Genomic DNA, 13467 nt, shown 5'->3' with positions numbered 1-13467 from the left:
CTCCCCCGTTGCAGCATCACCGTATTCAGGGGGCACATAGTTGTCATTGTACTCTTCTTCTTTGCCGTCTTCCATCATAACCCCTATTTCTCCATGCCTCGTCCAAACATTATAGTGTGGCATGAAACCCTTGTAAAGCAGGTGGGAGTGAAGGATTTTCTGGTTAGAGTAAGACCTCGTATTCCCACATTCAGTGCATGGACACCACATAAAACCATTCTGCTTGTTTGCCTCAGCCGCATCGAGAAACTCATGCACGCCCTTAATGTACTCGCAGGTGTGTCTGTCACCGTACATCCATTGTCGGTTCATCTGCGTGCATTATATATAATTAAGTGTCCAAATTAATAGAAGTTCATCATCACATTAAAACCAAAGTGCATACATAGTTCTCATCTAACAACATATAGCTCTCTAGAGCATCTAATTAATTAAACCATACATTGAAACTATGTAAAACATTTCAATGCGAAAACAAATGCGATCATAACCGCAACCAAGGTAACAATTGATCCAACGGCATAATGATACCAAGCCTCGGTATGAATGGCATATTTTCTAATCTTTCTAATCTTCAAGGGCATTGCATCCATCTTGATCTTGTGATCATCGACGACATCCGCAACATGCAACTCCAATATCATCTTCTCCTCCTCAATTTTTTTTATTTTTTCCTTCAACAAATTGTTTCTTCTTCAACTAAATTTAACCTCTCGACAATAGGGTCGGTTGGCATTTCCGATTCACATACATCCTACATAAATAAAATCTATGTCCGTTGGTCGGCATAATTTTCATAAACAATAAATGAACCAATAGTTATAAAGATAATATATATACCACATCCGAATCATAGACAGGACGAGGGCCGACGGGGGCGGATACCAAAACCATCGCACTATATAAGATGCAACAATAAAAGTAAGAAAATAATACAAGTATCTATGTAAACATACAAGTAAGAATATTTTTCCTTTTAGAAAGAAGATAAGAACAAGAGGCTCACCACGGTGGTGCCGGCGATGAGCTCGGCGCGGGTGATCGACGGCGGTGAAGACGTGGACGGGGCGTGACGGACCGCTAAACCTAGACAAATATTACGGAAAATGGATCTTGGAGGTCGAGCTTGGAGAGGAGAAAGCTTAAGTAGTGTGGCTCGGGCATTCCATCGAACACCTTGTGTGCATAGGAGGTGAGCTAGAGCACCACCAAGCCCTCTCCCCCTCGGCCAGAGAAATACAAAGCACTGGGGTGCTCTGCTCGCGAGCGAGGGGTATATATAGGCACCTCATTGGTCCCGGTTGGTGACATGAGCTGGGACTAAAGGGGAGCCTTTGGTCCCGGTTCAAGCCACCAACCGGGACCAATGGTGGTGGGCCAGGAGCGAGGCCCATTGGTCCCGGTTCATCCCACCAACTGGGACCAAAAGGTCCAGATGAACCGGGACCAATGGCCCACGTGGCCCGGCCGGCCCCCTGGGCTCACGAACCAGGTCCAATGCCCACATTGGTCCCGGTTCTGGACTGAACCGGGACTAATGGGCTGACCCGGCCTAGACCAAAGCCCTGTTTTCTACTAGTGAATATATGGCATGATTAGATGTAAGTTTGAACTGTCTATCATATCAGCAGGGCTTGTTTGATGATTCTTGGTGTTAGTAGGCTAGCTACTATGCGAGCTATAGTACTTGCAAAACACTCACCGAAGAGAAACGTTGGGGCTGATGAGCTCGTGGTACAGTTATACTTATCCCTCATCGATCGACCAATAGCCCTAGCTCCTAAAATTGTAGGCTTAGTGATCGATGCCCTAGGCGGGCTAGTTTGGCCTAGTGGGTTTCAGTGATATGACGTGCAACACAAAATCATAGCAGTGCAGAGACGTACTCCCTCCGTTCCTAAATAGATGACCTAGGCGGGCTAGTTTGCCCTAGTGGGTTTCAGTGATATGACGTGGTACAGTGCCGTCCAGTCTTCGCGTGTGGTAGCAGTATTGCGGATACAGTAAGTTTTCTTGAAGAAGCGGAATTCAACGAAGTCATGATGGTTCCTTCGTCCGAACAACTTACAGTGGGAAAGGTTGGGCCTGCGATACGACCGGGGTAGACCAGGATAATTTTGTGCATGGCAGGTGGACCAGGATGGTCGACATCCCACATGTCGGTGAATGAAAGTATTCTTTCCGATATAGAGGACGAGCAACGAGTATTCATTGTTTATTTTTGATGAAAGCTATTGTCTCCACTGTTACGACAGAGGAGTGTGAAACACGGCAGCCCAGTGAACTTGGCATGTGCACCACTCCCTCCTTCCTCATGTAATGCCCAGGTTACAGCTTTTTCTCACTTTCTCTCTATCTATTTCCTCTCAAATGTTTTTTACCTTTCTTTTTTTAAGACACAATTGTTTTTTATGCCTTTTTTAGAATTATTTTTTATACCTAGGAGCACGTGTAGAGACGGGCTCCTACAGAGCCCACTCCTTGACTTTGTCAATGCCTCTCTCTTCTCCACATAAGGAGTACTACTTGCTATGCCTGCATGCGGCGGGCACCTGGCGTCTTGAGGGGCCAGGGCGGTGAGAGCGGGCTCCGGAAGAGGTCCGGACTCTAGCATAATTTTGGTTTTTACAGTATTTCTTTCTCCATTGACAGGTAGGCCCGCATAGATAGATAAAGAACACGAGTTGATGAGGCGCATGCAGACTGTTTGACTGGTCAACCAGACAAATACGGAGCTATACGCTGAGCCAGTGACCGTATAATCACCATATCTCGTATACAATGATCAAAGTGAGCTATCAAGACAAGTTCGATGACCGCCAATGCAGTTTACTCGGTAATAAATGACCAGGATTGAAGGGGAATCCAAATTTGCTTCGTCTTCTATCCTTGAGCTCTTGACAAACCAATGCACTATACGGTTGTCCAGCCACTCCACCCCAAAGCTCTCTCCAAGCGTCGTTCATGCCACCGCGCCGCACACTAACTAGGAAGATAGCGATGGCATCCCGCCGCGCCGAGTTCCTAGCCGCCCACGACCGCACACAAAATGGTAGGGAAGCGATGGCATCCTGCCGTGCTGAGTTCATCGCCGCTCGCGACCTCACAACTATGTGGGAGGAATTTGAAGATGCCAAGGCCAAATGGGCGGTAGAGCGAGAGGCGGCCAAAGCCGCACAGAGGGAGCGGAAAAGTCAGAAAGCACTCAAGAAAAGAGAGGCCCGCTGCCGCAAGAAAGAAAAGGACGCACGCGCTGCTGCGGAGAGGTCGGCGGAGATCCAAGAACAGTGGGGTGTCGCCGACAAAGCCGGGAAGGAGAACGACGTCGTCTGCATGTGAGAAGTAGTAGTACTAGTAGTTAGTGTGTGTGTGTGTGTGTGTCTGAGTACGAGCATGTACCAGTACTACTAGTTACTACTGTAGTTTTTAGAGCAAATTACCAGTACATTAGCCTAGACTAAATGGAAAAATTCCTATCCTAAGCATCAAATGGCATCTCTTTCTCTATAGGAATTGAGATGCATGTCATCTCACTTCCTATGATTTTCATATTCCTATCCTATGAATGAAAGGAGGCCTCTATTGGAGTAACTACTGTAGCTAGCAGTACTGCTGGTACAGTAGTTTTCTTCAAGAAGCGGAATTCAACAAAGTCATGATGGTTCCTTCGTCTAAGCAACTTCAAAGTGGGAAGTGGGCCTGTGATTTGACGGCTCATTAGTCATTGTTACTGCGGCGCGACAACCTGGGTGACTCCCTTGGAGTTCTGCGTGCATGGCAAGTGGACCAGGATGGTCGACGTCCCACATGTTGGCGGACGGAAGTATTCTTTCTGATATCAAGGAGCAAGGAAACCGCGTGGTATAGTATCACTGCTGATTGGTTTGCAAAAAATAGTATCATTGCCGATTTATAATTATTTTTTATTTCTGATGAATGCTAGCATTTCAACTCTTACGACAAAGGGTGCCAAACACGGCACGTGCTGGATGTCCCACACGTCAGCGAAAGGAGTGGGACATGAACAGCGTGGTAGAGCCCAGCGTAAAAAAACAGCGTGGTAGAGCGTCTCCACTTCTTCCACTTCTGGGTCGGAGACCACACATAGTAGTACTTAGTGGTATGAACGATACAAAGTGCGACCTGGAGACAAAGACACGTCTAGTTGGAAGGTCTTGGGGCATACACGTAAACAAATATAAAAGTTAATATGTGCCTCCAACTAATATAGTAGTATTAGAGTACTTAGGCACGTACTCCATAACATCACCGTGCATTGCACATACAACATTTAGTGGTAGTACGTAGTAAGAGACAAATGCCGCCCAAGAGTTCCCTTCTTGACCTACTTTTGGGTGTTTGGTAGAGTGTATGGAGGGTGCATGAGTCGACACTAGTTTAGCACAAATACACTAGAAGCATGCATGAAGAGGGGTGTTGAGTTGAGCATGCATGAAGAGGGAACAACTATGCCGAGACGAGAACGCAACCAAACACACCCTATATGCCACGCATGTTCATACCATTTGTGCCTTTCTACTTCACTTACTGCGCTACATTACTCAGGTTCGTACGTCCACTCCTGGGTACATGTTCGTCTCGTAGTTCCAGTCCCACGTGTTCTTCATATAGATGGAATGATCCTTGCATAACACGTGCACCTTGATGCTAGATGTCTCGCATGTTGGCAAAAGGATGAACAAAGCTCACGTAAAAAAATAGAGTGGAAGAACATAGATTCCGGATGACCGAGAAGGAGCAAGGAACCTCGTGGTGGAGCGTCTGCACTCATAATATTTAATATTATTCAGCGATATAAAATTAACCAATCATCTCCATAGTGGACTGGAAGAGTACGAAACACGGCAGCCCAGTGCAGTATCATACTAGTACATGGCTAACCCACGCTATCACCATATTTCTTGGCTTCCGTGCGACACCTATCTCTAGTAATCCAGCAGCCTGTATCGCTTCTCCCTCCTTGTCTCCATCAAAGTGCGGCGGGCTGGCGTTTCTGACGTCTATTGAGGTCGGTTAACTATCACATGTTAGCGACATGCCAAGAGCATTCTAAAAAAATTCCTTTCACGTTCTGTTTTCAAAAAGAAAAAAATCCTTTCACGTACGAATTTGCCTGTATGCTTTGAGCAACTTGCATGTCCTATACTGTTCCTGTTTGATACTCTAACTTAGCTAGAGGTTAGACTAACTCATGACTAACCCTGAACTAACTGTAGCCAAAGAGGTGTTTGGGTGACAGGGTTAGATTGACAATAAATGCACTTCATGGAGAGAGAAAAGTGATTTTTCAGTGGTCCCAATGAGAACTATCTCCAGTTAGCACCTCTTGGGTGGGATAGTTTTTTTTGGTGGGTTCGATGCAACTTGCTCCAATTTAAACCCTCATGCTTGGATAGTTTAGGGCTATTTGAGCCCCAACTAGCTCAAACTAACTCTAACCCATGGATCCAAACAGGGCCTATGGCCAGTGTGGGAGTCCTGGATTAGGGGGTCTCCGGATAGCCGGACTATCTCCATTGGCCGGACTGTTAGACTATGAAGATACAAGATTTAAGACTTCGTCTCGTGTCCGGATGGGACTCTACTTGGCGTGGAAGGCAAGCTAGGCAATACGTATATGGATATCTCATCCTTTCTAACCGACCTTGTGTAACCCTAACCCTCTCCGGTGTCTATATAAACTGGAGGGTTTTAGTCCGTAGGACAACAATCACAACATACAATCATACCGTAGGCTAGCTTCTAGGGTTTAGCCTCTCTGATCTCGTGGTAGATCTACTCTTGTAACACCCATATCATCAATATCAATCAAGCAGGATGTAGGGTTTTACCTCCATCAAGAGGGCCCGAACCTGGGTAAAACTTCGTGTCCCTTGCCTCCTGTTACCATCCGGCCTAGACGCACAGTTCAGGACCCCCTACCCGAGATCCGCCAGTTTTGACACCGACATTGGTGCTTTCATTGAGAGTTCCTCTGTGTCGTCACCGTTAGGCTTGATGGCTCCTACTATCATCAATAGCGATGCGGCCCAGGGTGAGACTTTTCTCCCCGGACAAATCTCCGTATTCGGCGGCTTTGCACTGCGGGCTAATTCGCTTGGCCATCTGGAGCAGATTGAAAGCTACGCCCCTGGCCATCCGGTCAGATTTGGAAGTTTGAATTACATGGCCAACATCCGTGGGGACTTGATCTTCAACGGATTCGAGCCATAGCCGGGCGCGCCGCACTGTCGCGATGGGTATGACCTAGCTCTGCCACCGGACGGTACCCCAGAGGCCGCGCCCGCATCAGCTCCGACCCTTAGCTCGGAGACGGATGCGCCAATCGAGGACGGGTGGTTAGACACCGCCTCAGGGGTTGCAGTCTCAACGGCGATCGAGCCGAATACCAGCATAAATCTCCGCACAGCCCGTGACTCCAAGGTGGCGGACTCTCTCCCGGACCCCGAACCATCCGCGCCCCTGCCAATCGAATCCGAGTGGGCGCCTATCATGGAATTCACCGCCGCGGATATCTTTCAGCACTCGCCTTTCGGCGACATTCTGAATTCTCTAAGGTCTCTCTCTTCGTCAGGAGAGCCCTGGCCGAATTATGGCCAACAGGATTGGGATGCGGACGACGAAGAAATTTGACGCCCACCCACCACCCACTTTGTAGCCACTTTCGAGGATTTAACCGACATGCTCGACTTCGACTCCGCAGACATCGACGGTATGGACAACGATGCAGGAGGCGAAGATGAACCACCACCCACAGGGCGCCGGACGTCCACTTCATCATATGACGTATACATGGTGGACACACCAAAAGAAAACGACGACGAGGAACGGAAGGACGCACCCAAGGCTTGTTCCCTCGAGAAGCAGTCAAAGCGGCGGCGCAAGCGCCGCCCCAAATCCCGCCTCGCCAAAAATAACGACCACACAGACCCAGCATTGGAGCAGGGCGAATCACTGCCGGACCATGGCAATACGGAGAATCAAACCGAACAAACCAATTCTGTCAAAGATAATAGTCCGGACGACACAATGCCGGACAGGCACCCGGAGCAACAGAACGCCTGTCAAAGGCTTGTTGCCACCGCGAGGAGCCTAAAAAAGCAGAAGCAAAGGCTCAAGGCTGCGCAGGACAAACTCCAAATCAGATGGAGTAAAGTACCCAACACAGCAGCGAAGTACGGCGACAATCGCCCCACAAAGAGCTACCCAAAGCGGAAATTGCTACCTGAATTCGATGAGGAGGCCTCAGACCCCTCACAACCAAAAATCAAAACGGCCACCTGGCCGGATAGACGACCACACGGCCAACATCAAGCGGCAAACAATGCCACTCACGAGTCAATACGCGACCCACACGAGGGCTCGCACCAAAAGGACGGTGCAACCAGATCCATCTATGGACCACGCAAGCGGGCCCCAGCTTACAAGATAACACAACAAACATCCGAACAACGCGGTACACCCAGATACAGGGGTGCAGCACACCCCCTATGTTTTGCCAATGAGGTGATGGACCATGAATTTCCAGAGGGATTCAAACCCGTGAACATAGAGGCATAGGACGGAACAACAGACCCTGGGGTCTGGATTGAGGACTATATCCTCCATATCCATATGGCTCGAGGAGATGATCTCCATGCCATCAAGTACTTACCCCTCAAGCTCAAAGGGCCAGCCCGCCACTAGCTTAAAGGCCTCCCCGAAAACTCCATTGGAAGTTGGGAAGATCTTGAAGACGCTTTTCGGGCAAATTTCCATGGAACTTATGTCCGGCCTCCGGACGCGGACGATTTGAGCCATATAACTCAACAGCCCGGAGAGTCAGCCCGAAAACTTTGGAACAGGTTTCTTACTAAAAAGAACCAAATTGTTGACTGTCCGGACGCTGAAGCATTGGCAGCTTTTAAACATAGCGTCCGTGATGAATAGCTCGCCAGACACCTCGACCAAGAAAAGCCGAGAACGATGGGAGCATTAACAAGCCTCATGACCTGCTTTTGCGCGGGTGAGGACAGCTGGCTAGCCAGATGCAGCACCAGTGACCCCAGTACATCCGAAGTTAGAGATGGAAACGGAAAATCACGGCGCAACAGCAATAACAAACGCTGGAACAAAGGAGACAGCACGAAGAGCACGACAGTAAATGCCAGATTCAAAAGCTCTCGGCCAGGTCAGAAGCCGCCCTCTAAAGGCGCCAGAGACGAACTGTCCAGCCTGAATAAAATTCTGGACCAAATATGTCAGGTCCATAGCACCCCTGGTAAACCAGCTAATCATACCCATAGAGAATGTTGGGTCTTCAAGCAGTCCGGCAAGCTCAACGCCGTAGACAAGGGGGAGGATACACCAAGCGAAGATGAGAATGGGCCTCTCAAGGGAGACGCTGGGGAACAAAAGAAATTTCCACCAGAAGTCAAAACAGTAAACATGTTACACGTGATCAAGGGCAGAAACAAAACGGCACTCCAAGAAAAATACGCCCGAAGGCCTATCACCGCGGAGTACGTCCTGCCACTGGTCCTCTCAACCGATCACTTTCGACCATCGTGATTACTCAGCAAGTATCCGGCGTGCAGGATGGGCTGCCCTGGTATTAGACCCAATAATTGACGGATACCGCCTTGCACGAGTCCTGATGGATGGTGGCAGTAGTCTAAACCTGATATACAAGGATACAATCCGCGAAATGGGGATAGACCCAACAAAAATTGGCCATAGCAATATTACCTTTAAAGGAGTAACGCCAGGCCCAGGGGCTCGTTGCATGGGCTCCCTGCTACTAAACGTTATATTGGGCTCACCCGATAACTTCCGTAGCGAACAGCTAACCTTCCACATCGCTCCGTTCCAAAGTGGCTATCAAGCACTAGTCGGACGCGAAGCTTTCGCCCGCTTTAATGCAATACCACACTACGCTTCCCTCACACTCAAGATGCCCGGTCCACGTAGCATCATTACAGTGAACGGAAATATTAAGCGATTTCTGCGCGCCGAAGAGCGTGCGGCTGCATTAACAGCCGCACACTAAAAACGGCCTCACCAACTAATTAGCAGGTCCCCTATTACAATACAAGGGGCTCAACGGGCGCAGACAAGTGGCAATTCTTACTCACCTTGAATTATACATGGTCTATTTAAAAAACTATCTTTTTGCACGACAACTTTTTTACCTAAGCTCCTCTCTTTTATAGATAATCATCGTGCTACACCCGTTCAGGATACGGCACAACGGAGACACAGGTGCAGACATGCAGCAGGGACCCGCTCCAAGGATTCTTTTTAGATTAAGACCCTGCGTAAACCTTTTTTACTGTCTCTTGCTGATACATATCCACCGAATTCTCAACACAATTGAGAAGGATGCTGACGTCTTGGCATGTGGCCACGTCAGAATAACGCACATACCTGGACACAAGGGGCTTCTTACAAGCGGCACTATTTCGGCCCGGTTTATACCATAAAGACCGAATACCTTAGGGAGTGTTCGGCGTCGCGAGTTTGGCCTTATATGCTTCAGCTCCGAATCATTATCTTTGGTCAAATGTTGGGTTTTCCCGGCTCCTGTGTTTTGGTGCCTTACGTTCCGCTTTACTGGCTAAGGTAGCACCAGGAGAACTACTGCGATTGTGCCCTGATTCATCCGGATGAGCGCCTCAGTAGAGAAAGCCGAAAACTGACTATCATGTTATAGCATGAGACTGGTCAACCACTCGATGACCAATCGGAATGTTACAATTCCTCCGCCTTAACGAAGGGCCGTTTTCCGGCCAGGCATATACGCACCCCGCGATCAGGAGAGTGCGGAGCCACCAGGGGCTATCTAGTAGCCCCACTGTCAAACTCCTATGGCTAAGTGAAAGTGTTGAAGCATTATAGTCCGATTGCCTTGCTCGCTGCGCTATCACCTCCTTATCAGGACCAAGACGTTGGGTTAAGTGTGAACACGCGTTTTTTGCGAGCACCTCCGCATTATATGCGTGGGGGTTGAAGCCGATGGCTGCAATCTTTTAGGTTATACACATGTATACATAAACGGCCGCACAGGAGGCATCATACTACTTTCAGGCAAAAGTATAAACACAACCTTATAAAAACTTCATAATAGCATTATGTTTACAATGAGAATACATATCACTCAAACATAATATTTTTCGAGCACTGGGCCTCTATCAAACGAGCACCCTCGAGAACTTCCTCGAAATAGTGTTCGGCAGCCACACGGCCTATGGCCGAACCCTGCGCCACAACAGTGGTAGCGTCCATCTCCGCCCAGTATGCTTTAACACGGGCAAGGGCCATCCGCGAGCCTTCTATGCACGCCGACCTCTTCATCGCATTAATGCGCGGCACCGCATCAAGGAGCTGCTGCACTAAGCTGAAATAGCTGTTTGGCTTAGGCCCTTCCGGCCATAATTGATCCACAACAGACCTCATGGTTAGTCCGGACAACCTATTCAGTTCGGCCCATTCGGCTAGCTGGTCAGTCAATGAAAGCGGACGCTCTGGAACGTGGAATTGTGTCCAGAACAGCTTGTCCACTTCACGATCTGTCTGACCTTGGAAGTACTTGGCTGCATCGGCAACGCTCGCCGCCAAATCCATATACGCATCTGCCGAGCTCCACAGCCGATCTAGAGGGGCATACCGTGGATCTCCAAACATCCTCCGTAACATGAAGGGTTTTCCAGCCGCAATACCCCCGGTTTCCTGCAGCTCTTCCTTCTTCGCTCTCATAGCAGAACGGGTGTCTTTGTCTGCCGCCGCGGCCTTCTCAAGGTCCGTTGCCTTCGCTTGGTTCTCTTTCTCAAGGACCCGGCAACGGTCTACAGTGTCTTTCAATTCTACGGCCATCTTGGCCATCTTCTCTTGGCTCTCGCAATGTGCGGCCTTCTCGGCTTTCAACTCTTCGGCCGCCTTCAAAGCAGCCGCATTACTACTCCTCGCTTGTTCCTTGGCTCGGGCAAGTTCCGCCCGCAAGGCTTCCATGGTGGCAGCCCCGTCTGCAGTCATAACATATTAAAGATACTGGCATTATGCTGCTCTTACTATGTGGCGTTCACCAGATAATAACACTTACCCTGTGCCTCGTCAAGCCTCTTCTTAACAAGCTCGATGTCGGCGTCTGCCGCATCCAGTTGCCGTTTTAATTGGGCAAACTCCCTAGTCCGGCTAGCCACCGGAGGTCCCACCACCTGCACATAAAAGAAGATTGGTTATTGCCTGGGAATTTGATCCTCTATTCACCGCCGTTCTCGATGACTACCAGAGTCTCAGGGGCTACTATAACATGTGCAGTACTATCACATATTATCTCACATACCTCAAAGCCTGTCAATAGACTCATAAAGGCTCCATGTAATCCGCTTTCAGTGGACGAGATTCTCTCCATCACCGTACCCATCAGCGTACGGTGCTCTTCTGAGATGGTCGCTCGCCTCACCAACTCCCTCAGAACGTCCGACCGCACACTAGACAGTGCCGGACTCTTTCGTATGCTCTCTTCGGTAGCCGGACACTAGGGACTTCTGGGGTCTACGGGACTATCTTCTGGCCTCACCAGATCCGGAGATGCCCTCCACGACGACACTTCGGGGTCACCCGCTTCTGGAGCGGAGGAGTCCGGGGGAGGCGTTTCGCTCTCCATCATCTCCGGAAGAAGATCCCCCGAAGATGAACTCATTTGAGAGGGGCTGAGGCCCGAACTGCAAGATATATGCGGTGGTTGTTTTCTCAGAGGAAAAAGATAGCATACTCTTACTATTAAAATATTTTGGATCACTTACGACTCGTTGGAGGACAGATCCCCTCGCGGACTTTGTGTGGCAAAAGCACCCCCCGAGGCAGGACCCTCTGTGGGAGACTTCTTCTCCCGTTTGGAGGCTTCGGCTTCCGGATCCTCGGAAGCAGTCCTTTTCCTCCCCCGGTTGTCCTCCTTCGTGGAAACACTCGTTCCCTCGGTCGGAGCGGGAAGCGATGGGGGCCCGTATTATCCCCCTCGGTATCTTCCTTCAAGGGTTCCGGGCAAGGTACGACCTCGAGCATCTTCTCCAATACCAGATTTTCCAAACCCTCAGGAGGGGGGCCAAACACCGAATCATCTTCGCCTTCGTTAGCCAGTCCTGGTCAAAAGGCGAACTCTCAAAAATAACCTCGAATAAAAGACAGTGTGTTCGGCTAGAGGATTTCTTACTTGTTCGGCAGCGCGATTACTGCTCAGGCCCAGGTCCTCGGTGATATCCGTACACTCCACTTGAGGTCCGAAGAATGACTTGTACATCTCCTTGTGCGTCAGGCCGAGGAAACTTTGAATGGCATGTGGTCCCTCTGGGTTGAACTCCCACAAGCGCAGGGGCCGGCGTTTGCATGGCTGGACTTGACGAACCAGCATAACTTGTATTACCGCAACCAAATTGAAATCTCCCTCGAAGAGATCTCTGATGCAGCTTTGCAGTATAGGCACGTCCTTGGCTGGACCCCAGTTCAGGCCCCTGCTAATCCATGACATCAGTTGTGGTGGGGGGCCCGGGCGGAAAGCGAGGGCAGCCGCCCACTTGGCACTTCTAGGAGCCGTGACGTAGAACCACTCCCGTTGCCATAATTTGGATACCTCTGGAAAGGAACCTTTCGGACATGGAGCTCCTGCCATCTTGCCTATTGATGCACCTCCACACGCTGCATGCTGCCCCTCGATCACCTTCGGTTGTACTTCAAAGGTCTTGAGCCACAGGCCGAAGTGAGGGGTCACACGGAGGAAGGCCTCACACACAACAATAAATGTCGTGATGTGGAGAAAGGAGTCCGGAGCTAGGTCATGGAAATCTAGCCCGTAATAGAACATCAAGCCCCTGACGAAGGGATCCAGAGTGAGGCCTAGACCTCGGAGGAAGTGGGAGACGAACACAACGTTCTCGTTGCGTTCGGGAGTAGGGACGCCCTGCCCTCAAGTAGGCAGCCAATGCGAAACCTCAGCGGTCAGGTATCTGGCCTCCCTCAACTTCTTAATGTCCTCTTCCGTCACGGAGGAGGGCATCCATCAGCCTTGAAGGCTGGATCCGGACATGACTGAAGATCCGGAGCACCTAACCTGGGCTTTGGGTGTTGGAACTCAAGACGGGGGAAGGGTTTGGTTGAGCACGAGAGGGAAAAAGCTAAAACCTTGTCCCCTTATAAAGAGGGTGAATATCAAGCGTCCTCTCCGTAGCTGTTTTCGACTTAGCTATAATCTAGGAGTCCTAGACACGGTTGGGTTACCCACGAACCGCATTAATGAGAATCCCATAATCAGGGGAAGACGATCTCCGCTTTGGCAAGACGTGTCAAGAAACCGCCTCGCGTTATGTGTGGAGCTGGTTAAGAGAAATGGTTCGAATAATCACCGGGCCATGATGTAACGTCATGTTGCAAAACAAGCTAGCGGATTAGATCTGCGAAAGCATTATTCTCTCT

This window comes from Triticum urartu, chromosome 7A (genome assembly GCF_056163025.1).
Source record: "Triticum urartu cultivar PI428250 chromosome 7A, HENAU_Tu73, whole genome shotgun sequence".
NCBI lineage: Eukaryota > Viridiplantae > Streptophyta > Magnoliopsida > Poales > Poaceae > Triticum > Triticum urartu.
Note: the sequence above shows the minus strand (reverse complement) of the source record.